Consider the following 12,240-nt stretch of genomic DNA (forward strand, 5'->3'; position numbering starts at 1 on the left):
GGAAGTTCTCCTCAAACCGCTTCCGGGATATTTGACTCGCTTGTTGCACAAGAAAACTCTCTTTATTGCAACGTAAAGCTCGAGAGCAACTCGATCCACATAAATATCCATAGCCGCTCATTGCATGCTCGATATAGATCGGCTCATGAAAGTCCAGATTGAGTGTTTCATCAGATAAGTTTAAAAACATACTTCAACTCCCAGCTGCAAGCGGCCGAAATTAAATTTTAAAACTTTTCTTTCGCATTAAATCAAGCTCGCAATTTAAAATTATTTAAAAGATTTAAGCAACGTAGTCACCTAGTTCCTGAAACTTTAATCGCTTTTTAAAGACTACATTAATTTTCCACATGCTGCGACAATTTCGAGGGCTATTTTCGCCGCAACCATTTCTCCCGATTAAACTCGGCAAGAACAAATATTGAGAATGAAGCGCGAGATGAGTTCCGGAGTCCGCCAAACCGCCAAAATCCAAAAACCATTAGAATACATTAAAATCCCATAAGTGCTTTGAGCATCGATTCCCGCAATTATTGCCCACACTTATCCGACACGTTTGAGCTCTCTGTTGATACAGAGATTCTAAATATTGGATGCGTGTTGATGGTTGGGAAGTTCTGTATAAATAACTTTCCAGGCAAATATTTGGGAGGAAACTGCCGGGAATTTAAGTGATATTTGGTTTTATCTTGGGATGCAATTCGCCGACAGGGCTTCCATCAAACCGACGGTGATGTCGATAATAACACCTCGCTTCCTGCATTAGTTAGGAAGTTTTAAACTCGACGTGACAATAAACCACAAAACATATTATATTACGGTATTCATTGTGTTCGTATTTCTAGTAACTGTCAAGATCGTCGAGTCGATAGTTGTTAAAATTCAAAAACTGAAAGTTCCGCGAACAGTCTGATCATGTTAATATAGTGTAATATACTTGTAGTTTATCAGTGCACTCATAGGTTTTAGAATTATTTATACAGAGTGACCCAAAAAAATTAATCAGTGAGGCAATTTTCCATTTTTCAGTTTCATAATTTTTCGTTTTTGCAACTTTAATTTTTTCAATTTTGCATTTCCCCAATTTTTCAAGTTCTCGATTTTTATTTTTCATTTTCCAGATTTTTTAATTTTCATTTTCTGGATTTTTGTCACAATTTTTCGTTTTTTATTATATTGTTTTTTAATGTTTCTTTCGATTTTATATATTTTTTTCAATCAATTCTCCAAGTTTTCAGTCTTTAATTGCCCAATTCCTCGATTTTCCATTTTTTAAATATTTCAAATATGTTATTTTTGGATTTCTCAATTATTCAATTTTCCGATTTTTGTGATTTTCAGTATTTCGATTTTACAATATTTCGCTTTTTGATTTTCAAGTTTCTCAGTTTTTAATCTTTCGATTTTTCAATTTTTCCTATCTTCAGTTATTCAAGTTCTTGGTTTCCAATTTTTAGATTTTTCAAATTTTCATTTTATACTGTTTCGTTTTTTCATTCTTGATTCTTAAATTTTACAATTTGCAATTTTTAATTTTTCAATTTTTCCATTTTTCAGTTTCAGTTTCATAATTTTTCGTTTTTGCAACTTTAATTTTTTCAAATTTGCATTTCCCCAATTTTTCAAGTTTTCGATTTTTATTTTTCATTTTCCAGATTTTTTAATTTTCATTTTCTCGATTTTATGTCACAATTTTTCGTTTTTCATTATCTTTTTTTTCGATGTTTCTGTCGATTTTATATATTTTTTTCAATCAATTCTCCAAGTTTTCAGTCTTTAATTGCCCAGTTTCTCGATTTTCCATTTTTATAATACAGGGTGTCCCAGAATTCGCGCCATTCCCGTGAATGACATGTTCCCTGTCCCGAACTGTGCCGTAATTCGCAAAAAGAATTGTCCAGGCTTTAACCGTGTGAGAACTGGAAGGCGATTAAGTTGACCAATAGAGAGGCTGCTTTTATATCCGAACGTTTCTGGGTTCAAAGTTACCTATGCCAAGGACAAAAAATCCGGTAATACTAAAGTTGAATGATTTTTTTCCGAATCCCCCTCCGTCAACAAAAGGAAACAGAAGTGTGGTTATAAATTTAATCATTTTGACAATTGTTTGTCATAAACTGTCACGAAGTTCATCATTGACCTGAACAGACGCTTCTGCGCCAAAGATGACTGATTAATGTACACTGAGACGTCAAGGTTTATTTTAAGGCAAGTAGCATGGGACAGAAGTTATTTCTGCTGCCATTCTAGTTAAATTGTGTTTAACTAGGCTGTACATGCCATAAAAGAAGCTGTTTCATTTCATCGTAGGCAAATAATACATTTATTACTATTCTACATAGTGTAGATATCGAAGAGCAGGTATTAGAAGTCATTTTCTTAGAGCCCCGTGAATAATATGTTGTTCTTTTTAACGAAAAGTAGTGCATTTTCAGAATTCACTATGCATCATATCCCTGATATTAAGTTTATCGTTATTTCTAAAAAAGAGTACCACATGTCCATTCAAAGAACGTTATTAAGTGTACTAAAACATAAATATCGCTTTTGGTTAATCGGTGCTTATGATTTTCAATAAACAGTATCAATTTTTACCGAACAGCTTTGTTGCTGATACCTAATCTAAGCAACGAAAAAAGAGACGAGACTCCACTTCTCTGGTGTATTGAAATCATAGGTATCTGCTGTGGTGTCAATCATGTGGGGGAGATACTGAAAACGGAGACTTATTCAAGAATAATATTGATGTTGCACATGATGATTTAAAACAGTTTCTTTAAAGTTGTGAGTACTTTCTAGAGATTGAAAAGATACGAATAAAAAATGTGACAAAAATCGTTTAGTTGCATTTTTTGTTTTAAGAACAATACAAACTATAAACAAATCAGTACCAATACCACTAAGATATTGATGTCTTAGTCATACTAGTACCTATAAAGAATATTTGGAAATGATGTTAATTTATGGAGAATGTAAACGCTCTGCAGCCACTGCTGTGGGCGAATATACAGGTCTTTTCCCCAACCATCGGCTCCTTGACTAGCATGTGTTTCGTCGTTTGTTGCATCCAGCAAAAGAAGATGGATCTTTTTAGCCTATTCGGAAAGGCCTTTCTGGGGCTACACGGATTATTATTATTATCCACATTTCGCTAACGTGAGAGCATATCAAGAGCAATACTATTAATCTATGGGCTGGAATCGGGTAGTCGGTTGGTCCCAGATGCTGCACTCTCGTGTAATGGTAAGGATGCAGTCTTCTCTCTTGAAGGATACGATGAGTAGTCGATCTTGAGCATCCACTCATTTGCTCTACGCAGCGGACACTTCTCCTAGGATCCGCTTCCATCAATATTATTCTTGAATAAGTCTCCGTTTTCAGTATCTCCCCCACATGATTGACACCACAGCAGATGCCTATGATTTCAATACACCAGAGAAGTGGAGTCTCGTCTCTTTTTTCGTTGCTTGGATTAGGTATCAGCAACAAAGCTGTTCGGTAAAAATTGATACTGTTTATTGAAAATCATAAGCACCGATTAATCAAAAGCGATATTTATGTTTTAGTACACTTAATAACGTTCTTTGAATGGACATGTGGTACTCTTTTTTTAGAAATAACAATAAACTTAATATCAGGGATATGATGCATAGTGAATTCTGAAAATGCACTACTTTTCGTTAAAAAGAACAACACATTATTCACGGGGCTCTAAGAAAATGACTTCTAATACCTGCTCTTCGATATCTACACTATGTAGAATAGTAATAAATGTATTATTTGCCTACGATGAAATGAAACAGCTTCTTTTATGGCATGTACAGCCCAGTTAAACACAATTTAACTAGAATGGCAGCAGAAATAACTTCTGTCCCATGCTACTTGCCTTAAAGTAAACCTTGACGTCTCTGTGTACATTAATCAGTCATCTTTGGCCCAGAAGCGTCTGTTCAGGTCAGTGATGAACTTCGTGACAGTTTATGACAAACAATTGTCAAAATGATTAAATTTATAACCACACTTCTGTTTCCTTTTGTTGACGGAGGGGGATTCGGAAAAAATTCATTCAACTTTAGTATTGCCGGATTTTTTGTTCTTGGCATAGGTAACTTTGAACATAGAAACGTTCGGATATAAAAGCAGCTTCTCTATTGGTCAACTTAATCGCCTTCCAGTTCTCACACGGTTAAAGCCTGGACAATTCTTTTTGCGAATTACGGCACAGTTCGGGACAGGGAACATGTCATTCACGGGAATGGCGCGAATTCTGGGACACCCTGTATTTCAAATATGTAATTTTTGGATTTCTCAATTATTCAATTTTCCGATTTTTGTGATTTTCAGTATTTCGATTTTACAATATTTCGTTTTTTGATTTTCAAGTTTCTGAATTTTTAATCTTTCGATTTTTCAATTTTTCCTATCTTCAGTTATTCAAGTTCTTGGTTTCCAATTTTTAAATTTTTCAAATTTTCATTTTATACTGTTTCGTTTTTTCATTCTTGATTCTTAAATTTTACAATTTGCAATTTTTAATTTTTTTTAATTTTTCAGTTTTTTCATTTTTCAGTTTCAGTTATGTAATTTTTCGTTTCTGCAACTTTAATTTTTTCAATTTTGCATTTCCCCAATTTTTCAAGTTCTCGATTTTTATTTTTCATTTTCCAGATTTTTTAATTTTCATTTTCTCGATTTTATGTCACAATTTTTCGTTTTTCATTATCTTTTTTTTTCAATGATTCTTCCGATTTTATATATTTTTTTCAATCAATTCTCCAAGTTTTCAGTCTTTAATTGTCCAATTCCTCGATTTTCCATTTTTATAATATTTCAAATTTGTAATTTTTGGATTTCTCAATTATTCAATTTTCCTTTTTTGTGATTTTCAGTATTTCGATTTTACAATATTTCCTTTTTTGATTTTCAAGTTTCTCAATTTTTAATCTTTCGATTTTTCAATTTTTCCTATCTTCAGTTATTCAAGTTCTTGGTTTCCAATTTTTAGATTTTTCAAATTTTCATTTTATACTGTTTCGTTTTTTCATTCTTGATTCTTAAATTTTACAATTTGCAATTTTTAATTTTTTTTAATTTTTCAATTTTTCCATTTTTCAGTTTCAGTTTCATACTTTTTTTGTTTTTGCAACTTTAATTTTTTCAATTTTGCATTTCCCCAATTTTTCAAGTTCTCGATTTTTATTTTCCATTTTCCAGATTTTTTAATTTTCAATTTCTCGATTTTATGTCACAATTTTTCGTTTTTCATAATCTTTTTTTCAATGTTTCTTTCGATTTTATATATTTTTTTCAATCAATTCTCCAAGTTTTCAGTCTTTAATTGCCCAATTCCTCGATTTTCCATTTTTATAATATTTCAAATTTGTAATTTTTGGATTTCTCAATTATTAAATTTTCCGATTTTGTGACTTTCAGTATTTCGATTTTACAATATTTCGTTTTTTGGTTTTCTAGTTTCTCAATTTTTAATCTTTCGATTTTTCAATTTTTCCTGTCTTCAGTTATTCAAGTTATTGGTTTCCAATTTTTGATTTTTCAAATTTTCATTTTATACTGTTTCGTTTTTTCATTCTTGATTCTTAAATTGTACAATTTGCAATTTTTAATTTTTTTTAATTCTCCAATTTTTCCATTTTTCAGTTTCATAATTTTTCGTTTTTGCAACTTTAATTTTTTCAATTTTGCATTTCCCCAATTTTTCAAGTTCTCGATTTTTATTTTCCATTTTCCAGATTTTTTAATTTTCAATTTCTCGATTTTATGTCACAATTTTTCGTTTTTCATTATCTTTTTTTTCAATATTTCTTCCGATTTTATATATTTTTTTCAATCAATTCTCCAAGTTTTCAGTCTTTAATTGCCCAATTCCTCGATTTTCCATTTTTATGATATTTCAAATTTGTAATTTTTGGATTTCTCAATTATTCAATTTTCCGATTTTTGTGATTTTCGGTACTTCGATTTTACAATATTTCGTTTTTTGATTTTCAAGTTTCTGAATTTTTAATCTTCCGATTTTTCAATTTTTCCTATCTTCAGTTATTCAAGTTCTTGGTTTCCAATTATTAGATTTTTCAAATTTTCATTTTATACTGTTTCGTTTTTTCATTCTTGATTCTTAAATTTTACAATTTGCAATTTTTAATTTTTTTCAATTTTTCAATTTTTCCATTTTTCAGTTTCATAATTTTTCGTTTTTGCAACTTTAATTTTTTCAATTTTGCATTTCCCCAAGTTTTCAAGTTCTCGATTTTTATTTTTCATTTTCCAGATTTTTTAATTTTCATTTTCTCGACTTTATGTCACAATTTTTCGTTTTTCATTATCTTTTTTTTTCAATATTTCTTCCGATTTTATATATTTTTTTCAATCAATTTTCCAAGTTTTCAGTCTTTAATTGCCCAATTCCTCGATTTTCCATTTTTATGATATTTCAAATTTGTAATTTTTGGATTTCTCAATTATTCGATTTTCCGATTTTTGTGATTTTCAGTATTTCGATTTTACAATATTTCGTTTTTTGATTTTCAAGTTTCTCAATTTTTAATCTTTCGATTTTTCAATTTTTTCTATCTTCAGTTATTCAAGTTCTTGGTTTCCAATTTTTAGATTTTTCAAATTTTCATTTTATACTGTTTCGTTTTTTCATTCTTGATTCTTAAATTTTACAATTTGCAATTTTTATTTTTTTTAATTTTTCAATTTTTCCATTTTTCAGTTTCAGTTTCATAATTTTTCCTTTTGCAACTTTAATTTTTTCAATTTTGCATTTCCCCAATTTTTCAAGTTCTCGATTTTTATTTTTCATTTTCAAGATTTTTTAATTTTCATTTTCTCGATTTTATGTCACAATTTTTCGTTTTTCATTATCTTTTTTTTCAATGTTTCTTTCGATTTTATATTTTTTTTTTCACTCGATTCTCCAAGTTTTCAGTCTTTAATTGCCCAATTCCTCGATTTTCCATTTTTATAATATTTCAAATTTGTAATTTTTGGATTTCTCAATTATTCAATTTTCCGATTTTTGTGATTTTCAGTATTTCGATTTTACAATATTTCGTTTCTTGATTTTTAAGTTTCTCAATTTTTAATCTTTCGATTTTTCAATTTTTTCTGTCTTCAGTTATTCAAGTTCTTGGTTTCCAATTTTTAGATTTTTCAAATTTTCATTTTATACTGTTTCATTTTTTCGTTCTTGATTCTTCAATTTTACAATTTGCAATTTTTAATTTTTTAAAATTTTTCAATTTTTCCATTTTTCAGTTTCATAATTTTTCGTTTTTGCAACTTTAATTTTTTCAATTTTGCATTTCCCCAATTTTTCAAGTTCTCGATTTTTATTTTTCATTTTCCAGATTTTTTAATTTTCATTTTCTCGATTTTGTCACAATTTTTCGTTTTTCATTTTTTTTCAATGTTTCTTTAGATTTTATATATATTTTTTTCAATCAATTCTCCAAGTTTTCAGTCTTTAATTGCCTAATTCCTCGATTTTCCATTTTTATAACATTTCAAATTTGTAATTTTTGGATTTCTCAGTTATTCAGTTTTCCGATTTTTGTGATTTTCATTATTTCGATTTTACAATATTTCGTTTTTTGATTTTCAAGTTTCTTAAATTTTTTAAGTTCTCCAATTTTTAGATTTTCCAAATATTCATTTTATACTTTTCCTTTTTCATTCTTGACTTTTAAATTTTACAATTTGCAATTTTTCTATTTTTTTTATGCGAAAAGCAAAAAATTATAGGATCGAAAAATTATCGAATCGTCAAAATTGTGAAGTTGAAAAACTAAAATAGATATTGGAAAATCGAAAATTTAAAAAATTTATATCGAACAATTTAAAAAAATTGAAAATTTGAAAAATCGAGTAAATTAGTTTAATAACTGAAAAATTGAAAAGTTCTAAAATCGTAAAATTAAAAAAGTGGAAAATTTTAAAAATGTAATTATTGTTAAAAAGTTATTTAAAACGAAAACTAGAAAATTGTAAATCAGAAACTGAAGAAAAATCGAGAAACTGAAAAATCTAAAATTTAAAAAAGGAAGAATTGAAAAAAATTAAATTGAAAAACCAAAAAAATAATTCAAACATCCAAAAATTGGAAAATCAGAAAAGTAAAAAAATTAAAAATCAAAAATTGAGAAAAATTAAATTCTAAAAAACAAACAAATTGTAAAATCGGTACATAAAAATCGAAAAATTGTGAAAATAGAGAAAAATTCCAACTCGAAAAATTGAAGAAATGAAAAACTGAAAAAGTAAAAATTGAAAACTGATATTGCAAATCGAAAAATAGCAAAATCTAAAAATTGAAACATCCAGAAGTTGGAAAATCGGAAAACTGAAAAATTTGAAAAAACAAAAAATTAAACATTGCAAATCGAAAAATTAAAGAAATGAAAATTAAAGAATCGAAAAATTGAAAAACTAAAAATTGTAAAACTCGACATATTTTAAATTGAAAAATGGGAAAATCTAAGAATTGAAGAAACAAAAAAAAATTGAAAAATCGCAAATCGAAAAATTAAAAACTCGTGAAATTGTAAACCAAAAGACTGAAACATCCAAAATTTGGAAAATCGAAAAATTGCCAGTTTTATAATGAAAACTGGAAGAGAAATTGAAGAAATAAAAAAAAATAAATGTAGGAATTTTTCGTTTCATCAATTTTTCGTTTTGTTTAATTTTTCAAGTCCTTGATTTCCAATTTTTAGATTTGCCAATGTTTTCCTTTTATACTTTTTCCTAATTTCGTTTCTGATTTTTCAGTTTTACAATTTTGAAAACTTTGCAAATTGTCCTTTTTTTGCTTCGAAAAGTTGAAAAATACAAAAATTGAAAATTTAAAAATTGAACAACTAAAAAATGGGAACATTGCAAAATCGAAAGAGTGGAAAATCAAAAATCGAAGAATTGAAGAAAGGAAAAATTGAAACATTGATAAACTAAAATCGAGAAACTTAATAATCGGAAAAAATTGGAAATTGGAAAGCAAAAAAACGAATCGAATCGAAAAATTGGTCAACCTAAAAACTGTAAAATCGAAACATCGATAAATTAATATCGAGCAATTTAAAAAAATAGAAAATTTGAAAAATCGAATAATTAGTTTAATAACTGAAAAATTGTAAAATTCTAAAATCGTAAAATTGAAAAAGTGGAAAATTTTAAAATGTAAGTATTTTTAAAAACTTATTTAAAACGAAAACTAGAAAATTGCAAATCAAAAACTGAAGAAACAAAAAATTGAAAAATCGAGAAATTGAAAAATCTAAAATTTAAAAAAGGAAGAATTAAAAAAAAATAAATTGAAAAAACAAACAAATTATAACATAAAAATCGAAAAATTGTGAAAATAGAGAAAATTAAAAACTGAAACAAAAAATTGCAAATCGAAAAATTGAAAAACGAAAAATTGTAAAACTCGACATATTTTAAATCGAAATATGGGAAAATCTAAGAATTGAAGAAACAAAAAAAAATTGAAAAATCGCAAATTGAAAAATTGAAAGTCGTGAAATTGCAAACTGTAAACTTTGAAACATCCAAAACTTGGAAAATCGAAAAATTTCCAGTTTTGTAATGAAAACTGGAAGAGAAATTGAAGAAATAAAATAAAATAAATGTAGGAATTTTTCGTTTCCTCAATTTTTCGTTCTGTTTAATTTTTCAAGTCCTTGAATTCCAATTTTTAGATTTGCCAATGTTTTCCTTTTATACTTTTTCCTAATTTCGTTTCTGATTTTTCAGTTTTACAATTTTGAAAACTTTGCAAATTGTCCTTTTTTTGCTTCAAAAAGATGAAAAATACAAAAATTGAAAATTTAAAAATTGAACAACTAAAAAATGGGAACATTGCAAAATCGAAAGAGTGGAAAATCAAAAATCGAAGAATTGAAGAAAGGAAAAATTGAAACATTGATAAACTAAAATCGAGAAACTTAATAATTGGAAAAAATTAATGAATCGGGAAATTGGAAAGCAAAAAAACGAATCGAATCGAAAAATTGGTCAACCTAAAAACTGTAAAATCGAAACATCGATAAATTAATACCGAGCAATTTAAAAAAATAGAAAATTTGAAAAATCGAATAAATTAATTTAATAACTGAAAAATTGTAAAATACAAAAATCGTAAAAATGAAAAAGTGGAAAATTTTAAAATGTAATTATTTTTCAAAACTTATTTAAAACGAAAACTAGAAAATTGCAAATCAAAAACTGAAGAAACAAAAAATTGAAAAATCGAGAAATTGAAAAATCTAAAATTTAAAAAAGGAATAATTTAAAAAAATTAAATTCAAAAAACAAACAAATTATAACATAAAAATCGAAAAATTGTGAAAATAGAGAAAATTAAAAACTGAAACAAAAAATTACAAATCGAAAAATTGAAAAACGAAAAATTGTAAAACTCGACAAATTTTAAATCGAAAAATGGCAAAATCTAAGAATTGAAGAAACAAAAAAAAATTTTAAAATCGCAAATCGAAAAATTGAAAACTCGTGAAATTGTAAACCAAAAGACTGCAAACTGTAAACTTTGAAACATCCAAAATTTGGAAAATCGAAAAATTGCCAGTTTTATAATGAAAACTGGAAGAGTAAAATTGAAGAAATAAAAAAATTAAATGTAGGAATTTTTCGTTTCCTCAATTTTTCGTTTTGTATAATTTTTCAAGTCCTTGATTTCCAATTTTTAGATTTCCCAATGTTTTCCTTTTATACCTTTTCCTAATTTCATTTTTGATTTTTCGATTTTACAATTTTGAAAACTTTGCAAATTGTCCTTTTTTTATTTCGAAAAGTTGAAAAATACAAAAATTGAAAAAATGAAAATTTAAAAATTGAATAACTAAAAAAATGGGAAAATTGCAAAATCGAAAAAGTGGAAAATCAAAATTCGAAGAACTGAAGAAACGAAAAATTGAAACATTGATAAAGTAAAATCGAGAAACTTAAAAATCGGAAAAAAATAATGAATCGGGAAATTGGAAAGCAAAAAAACGAATTAAATCGAAAAATTTGTCAACCTAAAAACTGTAAAATCGAAACATCGATAAATTAATATCGGGCAATTTAAAAAAATAGAAAATTTGAAAAATCGAATAAATTAGTTTTTTTTTTTAAGTAAATGTTTATTGTCACATCAACCACGAAGGGTTATTAAAATTAAATTAGTTTAATAACTGAAAAATTGTAAAATTCTAAAATCGTAATATTGAAAAAGTGGAAAATTTTAAAATTAAAAACTTATTTAAAACGAAAACTAGAAAATTGCAAATCAAAAACTGAAGAAACAAAAAATTGAAAAATTGAGACATTGAAAAATCTAAAACTTAAAAAAGGAAGAATTTAAGTAAGTAAGTAAGTAAGTAAGTAAGTAAGTAAGTATTTATTAATGACCATTAGGGTACATAAGTCAAGTCAGATGAAGTTACAATATAAAGAGTTTAAAATTATACAATTTACAAGATAATTCAAATCGACTGGTAAAAACTACACAGGACATCGCTACAATTTAAAAATTCATCGAGAGAGTAAAATGCGTTTTTTAATAAAAAATTTCTTATAGTACGGCTAAATTGCGAAAAAGGTAAGTTAGCAATACGTTTCGGTAATTTATTGAATAATTTGGGCCCATAATAATTGATGGCATTTCTACTTCTACCTACACGATAGAATTCGGTGTGAATGCTATGGGTAGATCTCGTGATTAATGACATATTTGTGGGTTTATTATAAGTGGTGAGATTAGACTTCACATATAATAAAGCATATAAAATATAAAGACAGGGCACGGTGAGAATACTTTTTTCTTTAAAATAATTTTTAACACAAGCTCTGTAAGATAGACCTCCAATAATTCGAACTACTCGGCGCTGCAATTTAAAAACGGTTTTTAAATGACTGCTGTGGCCCCAGGTTATAATGGCATAGCTAAAAATACTTTGAAATAAAGAGTAGTATATCATCATATCATATTTAAAAAAATTAAATTGAGAAAACAAACAAATTGTAACATAAAAATCGAAAAATTGTGAAAATTGAGAAAATTAAAAACTGAAACAAAAAATTACAAATCGAAAATTTGTAGAAATGAAAATTAAAGAATCGAAAAATTGAAAAACGTAAAATTGTAAAACTCGACAAATTTTAAATCGAAAAATGGCAAAATCTAAGAATTGAAGAAACACAAAAAAATTGAAAAATCGC

The 12,240-nt window shown here is 26.9% G+C and overlaps 1 protein-coding gene across 5 annotated transcripts in view; it reads left to right on the forward strand.

Moving 5' to 3' along the window:
• The window catches only part of LOC135142820 (protein O-mannosyl-transferase TMTC1-like), a 489,367-nt gene that overhangs the window by 451,070 nt on the left and 26,057 nt on the right, over nucleotides 1–12,240 (forward strand). The gene's annotated exons all lie outside the window — the stretch shown is intronic.

This window comes from Zophobas morio, unplaced genomic scaffold (assembly GCF_036711695.1).
Source record: "Zophobas morio isolate AGI-343-1 ecotype UQ-CSIRO unplaced genomic scaffold, CSIRO_AGI_Zmor_V1 ptg000054l, whole genome shotgun sequence".
Taxonomy (NCBI): Eukaryota; Metazoa; Arthropoda; class Insecta; order Coleoptera; family Tenebrionidae; genus Zophobas; species Zophobas morio.